Source organism: Eulemur rufifrons, chromosome 3 (genome assembly GCF_041146395.1).
Source record: "Eulemur rufifrons isolate Redbay chromosome 3, OSU_ERuf_1, whole genome shotgun sequence".
Lineage (NCBI taxonomy): Eukaryota > Metazoa > Chordata > Mammalia > Primates > Lemuridae > Eulemur > Eulemur rufifrons.
The window spans coordinates 2,802,623-2,809,733 of NC_090985.1; the positions used below are offsets into that span (position 1 = coordinate 2,802,623).

Genomic DNA, 7,111 nt, shown 5'->3' on the forward strand with positions numbered 1-7,111 from the left:
AACAGAGCATCAAACTACATAAGGCAAAAACTGATGAAAAATGGATGAATCCACTTTCATAGTTGAAGACTTCAACACCTCTGCAGCAAAAATGGACAATTCAGTAGGCAGAAAATCACTAAGGACATAATTGGACTCAACAACACCATCAATCACCTGGATATAACTGACATCTATAGACAACTTCATCCAACAAGAGCAAAGCACACATTCTTCTCAAGCTCACATGGAACATCTCCCAAGACAGACCACATTCTGGGTCATAAAACACACCTTAACAAATTGAAAAGAACAGAAATCATACAACGTCTGCTTTCAGACCACAATGGAATTAAACTAGAAATCAATAACAGAAAGATAATTGGAAAATCCCCAAATACATGGAGATGTTAAACACCACATTTCTAAATAACACAGGGATTTAAAAAAATCTCAAGAGAAAATTTAAAATTATTTTGAACTAAATTAAAATGAAAATGCAATTAAAAATTTGTAGGATGTAGTAAAAACAGTGCTGAGGGAAATTTATAGCATTGAATGCATATATTTGAAAAGAAGAAAGATCTTAAATCAATATTCTAAGTTTACACCTGAGGAAAGTAGAAAAAGAAGGGCTAAATAAATCCAAAGTAAGATGAAGAAAAGAAATAATTAAAATTAGGGCAGAAATAAATGCAACTGAAAGCAGGGAATCAATAGAGAAAATCAGTGAAATCAACACTGTTTTTTTTAAAAGATCAATAACTCAATAAGCCTTTAGCAAGGCTAAGAAAAAAGAGAAAGGACACACATTACTAATATCAGAAACAAAAGAGGGGCCATCACTCCAAATCCTATGTACATTAAAAGCATAATAAAGCAACACTATGAATGACTCTATGCCCACACATTTAATAACCAAATGAAATCCATCAATTTCTTGATACAATCTGCCAAAACTCACACAAAAAGAAATAGACAATCTGAATAGGCCTATATCTAATAAATAAATTAAATCAATAATTGATAATCTTCCAAAACAAAAAGCACCAGACTCACATGGGTTCCTTGTCTTTCAGATGACGGAAGCAGAGGTAATACTTCCTAACTCATTCTATGAGACCACCACCATCCTGAGACAAAAACCAGACAAAGACATTACAGGAAAAGAAAACTACAGACCAATACCTCTCATGAACACAAATGCAGAAATCCTCAGCAAAATATTAGCAAATTGAATCCAACAATTTGTCAAAAGAATTATATGACATAACTAAGTGGGATTTATCCCAGCTATGGAAGGCTGGTTCAATATTTGAAAATCAGTTAATGTAATCCATCATATCAACAGGCTAAAAAAGAAAAATCACATGACATATTGATATATGCAGACAAAAGCATTTAACAAAATCCAATACTGATTCATGATAAAAACTCTCAGTAAGCTAGGAGCAGAGGACATTCCTCAACTTGATAAAGAATATCTATAAAAAACCTACAGATAATATCATGATTAATGGTGAGAAACTCAAAGCTTTCCCACTAAGATGAGAAACAAGGCAGGATGTGCTCTCTCATCATTTTCATACTGGAAGTCCTAGCTAATGCAGTAAGACGAGAAAGGGGAAAAGGCCATACAGATTGGGAAGGAAGAATAAAACCATCTTTGTTTGCCTGCGGTATGATTGTCTATGCAGAAAATCCAAAAGAACCAATAAACTCCTGGAACTAATAAGCAGTTATAGCAAGATTGCACGCAAGGTTAATATACAAAGTCAACTATTTTCCTGTGTACTAGCAATGAACAAGTGGAATACCACTTACATTAGCACCCCCCAAAATGAAATACTTATATATAAATCTAGCAAAATATGTAGGAGATCTACATGAGGAAAATTACAAAACCTGATGAAAGAAATCAACAAAGAACTAAATAAATAGAAAGTCTCTGCTAGTGAATAGGAAGACTCAATATTGTCAAGATGTTAGTTCTTCCCACTTTATCTATAGAGTCAATGCAATCCTAATCAAAATCTCAGCTAGTTATTTTGTGGGTATCGACAAACTGATTTTAAAGTCTATATGGAAAGTCAAAAGACCCAGAATAGCCAGAAGAATATTAAAGGAGAAGAACAAAGTTGGAAGATTGACACTATCCACCCTCAAGACTTACTAAATCTACAGTATTCAGAACAGTGTGGTTTGAGCACATGAACTGATACTAGATCAGTGGGACAGAATAGAGAACTCAGAAATAGACCTACATGAATATAGTCAACTGATCACAGAAAAAGGAGCAAAAGCAAAACAATGGAGCAAAGATAGTCTTTTCAATAAAAAGTGCTTAAACAACTAGACATCTACATGCAAGAAAAAGATGAATTTAGACACAGACTTTACACCCTTCACAAAAATTAATTCAAAATGGATCACAGACTTAAATGTAAAACACAAAACAATAAAACTCCTAGAAGTTGACATAGGAAAAAATCTAGGTGACTGTAGGTATGGTGATGATTTTTATTTATTCATTTTCCCCAAATCAATAGAGGTCTTTTATTGCATCATTAAAATATCACAAGCCAGTCTTAGGAATCATCTGGCATCCTGTTTCTGTAGCGGGACAACTCTTAAGTCTTATTCATCAGCCAGCTGAACTGTTCCTTTTTCAGAAACATAGATATCATCCAAAATTGTTCTGATATCATTGTTTATAACCGTTGTGGCTTGTTGAATCAAAGCATCTGGGTTTGAAACAATCTCAATGTTGTTTCCTTCAAGGATTAACTATCTGGGCTTGAGATGCTAAACAAGCAACACCTGGCCTCATCCGAAACCTGTGGATGTATTTTTCACCCAAGAAATTTCGGAGTTCAACAAGGGACCCATTATTTTGGACAATGACATTGATGGGGAAGTGAGCACACATAGACCTCGTCTTATAATGGAAGCCCAGTTACCACCCTTGATCATGTTCTGTATATGGCTACAAATAGGGCAAATGGTAGCTGGCTCCTTTCTATTGCCCCATCATTTGTCAAAGTGGAGCCTCTTTTTCTTCCCAAGGAGACTGAATTCTACATTGATGTGATTGAAGTCCCACCACAGGGTTCCACAACAACTGTGCATCCCTTCAGAGTGACGCAGACATTTTCTGGAACGCCAACAGTCTTATTGCTGAGAATGGTCTTCATTCTCACAGTACATGTGGCAAAGAGTAATGACTTTTTAGACACAACACTAAAGGCACAATTGAAAGGAATAACTGACAAACTAAATTTCATTAAAATTAAAAACTTTTGCTCTGCGGAAGACACTGTCAAGAGAATGAGAAGACAAGCCACAGATTGGGAGACAATAGTTGCAAAAGTTATATCCGATAAAGGACTGTTATCTAAAATATACAAAGAATTCTTAAAACTCAACAATAAGAAAACAAACAACCCAATTAAAAAATGGGCCAAACACCTTAATAGACACCTCACCAAAGAAGACTTACAGCTGGCAAGTAAGCATTTGAAAAGATGCTCTATATCATATGTCATCAGGGAAATGCAAATTAAAACAATGAGATATCACTGCACAACTATCAGAATGGCCAGAATCCAGAACACTGACAACACTAAATACTGGCAAGAATGTGAAGAACCAGGGGCTCTCATTCATTGCTGATGGAAATGCAAAATGGTACAACCACTTTGAAAGACAGTTTAGCAGTTTCTTACAAAACTAAACATACTCTTAACCATATAATCCAGCAATCGTGCTTCACGGCAATTTACCCAAAGGAGCTGAAAATGTATATCCACACAAAAACCTTCATATGTATGTTTATAGCAGCTTGATTCATAATTGCAAAAATTTAGAAGCAAACCAAAATGATCTTCAGTAGGTAAATGGATACATAAACTGAGGTACATCCAGACAGTGGAACAGTATTCATCGATAAACAGCAATGAGCTATCAAAAGGTGAAAAGACACAGAGGAAACTTAAATGTTTATTACTAAGTGAAAGAAGCCAATCTGAAAAGACGATATGCAGTATGATTCCAACTATATGACATTTTGGAAAAGGCAAAACTTTGGAGACAGTATAAAGATCAGTGGTTGCCAGGGATTTGGGATGGAAAGTGAGAAAAAGGAGGATTTTTAGGGTGGTGAAAATACTCCACATGACACTAATGGTGGATACAGGTCATTATACATTTGCCCAAACCCATAAGACATATAACACCATGAGTGAACTCTTATGTAAACTACAGACTTTGGTTGATAAAGATGCATCAATGTGCAATAGGTCCATCGATTGTATTAACAACAAATGTACTACTCTGGTGGGAGATGCGGATAATGTGGGGGGCTGTGCTGTGTTGGGACAGGAGGTATATGGGAAATCTCTGTACCTTCTGATCAATTTTGTGCAACTAAAATTGCTCTTTAAAAAAGAGTCTTTTTAAAAAGGATATTGGTACCTCTTGCTCTCCCAACTACCACCTGCTTCCACACCTGTTTCAGGCTGTTTGTTTGGGACTTCTTTCTTCTGCTCTTGACATTCTTTTAAACCTGATTCACAAGATGTAAATGAGTGGGCTGTGGGAATTAGAGTGAATCTCCTGTGATCTGCCCTGAATCTTGTAATTTACACTCCAAAGGACAGTTCAAGGCTTTGAACCCCACTGGGGTTGCTCCTAGACTAACAAGGGGGCAGCCAAAGTGACAATACCCAAGGACACGAAAAATGTAACACAAATAAGCTGCCTACATTTATAAGGATGCCACTGAATAATAAAAGTAAATTTATTTCTGAATTACTTAAGGATCATGAAAGAGAAACATTAACTCTCATGTTATAAAAACAGTAGTAAAATACAGTACACAGGAATGTCATTTGAATGATGACAAAAGTATAATAGCAAATGAAAAATAGTAATTTTAACTTTAAATACAAAGGTGAAGCAATTTAATAAGAAATTTTGTTAATAAGAAAATATATGTCCTGTGTCTTTATTACATACTGTACAAAATAAAATATTGCACCTTTAATTCATATAATAAATATATACAAAGAGTATTTTACAAATGATCTTTCTTTTAATTTAATAACCTTCAACAATCAAATGTGAGTGATGATTAACAACTCATGGGCTGGTGTGTCCTCTTCACTTTCCCCCTCCCCAGCCACCAAACCCTCCACCCACAGCAGTGCCCCCTCCCCAGCCACCAAACCCTCCACCCACAGCAGTGCCCCCTCCCCAGACACCAAACCCTCCACGCACAGCAGTGCCCCCTCCCCAGACACCAAACCCTCCTCGCACAGCAGTGCCCCCTCCCCAGACACCAAACCCTCCACGCACAGCAGTGCCCCCTCCCCAGACACCAAACCCTCCACGCACAGCAGTGCCCCCTCCCCAGCCACCAAACCCTCCACGCACAGCAGTGCCCCCTCCCCAGCCACCAAACCCTCCACGCACAGCAGTGCCCCCTCCCCAGCCACCAAACCCTCCACCCACAGCAGTGCCCCCTCCCCAGCCACCAAACCCTCCACCCACAGCAGTGCCCCCTCCCCAGCCACCAAACCCTCCACGCACAGCAGTGCCCCCCTCCCCAGCCACCAAACCCTCCACCCACAGCAGTGCCCCCCTCCCCAGCCACCAAACCCTCCCCAGCCACCAAACCCTCCACCCACAGCAGTGCCCCCTCCCCAGCCACCAAACCCTCCACCCACAGCAGTGCCCCCCTCCCCAGCCACCAAACCCTCCACACACAGCAGTGCCCCCCTCCCCAGCCACCAAACCCTCCACCCACAGCAGTGCCCCCCTCCCCAGACACCAAACCCTCCACGCACAGCAGTGCCCCCTCCCCAGCCACCAAACCCTCCCCAGCCACCAAACCCTCCACCCACAGCAGTGCCCCCCTCCCCAGACACCAAACCCTCCACGCACAGCAGTGCCCCCTCCCCAGCCACCAAACCCTCCCCAGCCACCAAACCCTCCACCCACAGCAGTGCCCCCCTCCCCAGACACCAAACCCTCCACCCACAGCAGTGCCCCCCTCCCCAGCCACCAAACCCTCCACCCACAGCAGTGCCCCCCTCCCCAGACACCAAACCCTCCACGCACAGCAGTGCCCCCTCCCCAGCCACCAAACCCTCCACGCACAGCAGTGCCCCCTCCCCAGCCACCAAACCCTCCACCCACAGCAGTGCCCCCTCCCCAGCCACCAAACCCTCCACCCACAGCAGTGCCCCCTCCCCAGCCACCAAACCCTCCCCAGCCACCAAACCCTCCACCCACAGCAGTGCCCCCTCCCCAGCCACCAAACCCTCCCCAGCCACCAAACCCTCCACGCACAGCAGTGCCCCCTCCCCAGCCACCAAACCCTCCACCCACAGCAGTGCCCCCCTCCCCAGACACCAAACCCTCCACGCACAGCAGTGCCCCCTCCCCAGCCACCAAACCCTCCACGCACAGCAGTGCCCCCTCCCCAGCCACCAAACCCTCCACCCACAGCAGTGCCCCCTCCCCAGCCACCAAACCCTCCACCCACAGCAGTGCCCCCTCCCCAGCCACCAAACCCTCCTCGCACAGCAGTGCCCCCCTCCCCAGCCACCAAACCCTCCTCCCACAGCAGTGCCCCCTCCCCAGCCACCAAACCCTCCACCCACAGCAGTGCCCCCCTCCCCAGACACCAAACCCTCCACCCACAGCAGTGCCCCCTCCCCAGCCACCAAACCCTCCACCCACAGCAGTGCTCATCCCAGTGTCAGTGAGGCTCAAGTTAGACGAAAGGGACCTGGTGCTCAGAATATGGCAGAGAAACGCAGCAAGCTTGTCCACAGACAAATCCAAAGCCAAAATGCAATGTGCACTTATGATCGACCAGGGTCCAGCACAACCTGCTGCAGGTAACTTTGCTGCCAAGAGGCAGCAGGCAGCATGTGTACAGGCAGCTGGGACACTGAATACAGACGTGTGACCACTTATTTGGGGTTGTATGTTATCTAAAGCCATAACTAGCAGGATAAGAGAGAGAGTCCCACAGCCAAATCAGCTCTAGAACTTACGATTTAAAGTAAGCCTGAACCTACTTCAGCAACATTTACTGCAAACTTAACCTCCACCCTGACACTAT

General features: G+C 43.2%; 1 pseudogene; it reads right to left on the reverse strand.

Annotated features, from left to right (window-relative positions):
* Positions 1-2,616: 2,616 nt before the first annotated feature.
* LOC138381428 (large ribosomal subunit protein uL6-like) lies at positions 2,617-3,173 on the reverse strand (annotated as a pseudogene).
* Between the last annotated feature and the right edge of the window lie 3,938 nt (positions 3,174-7,111).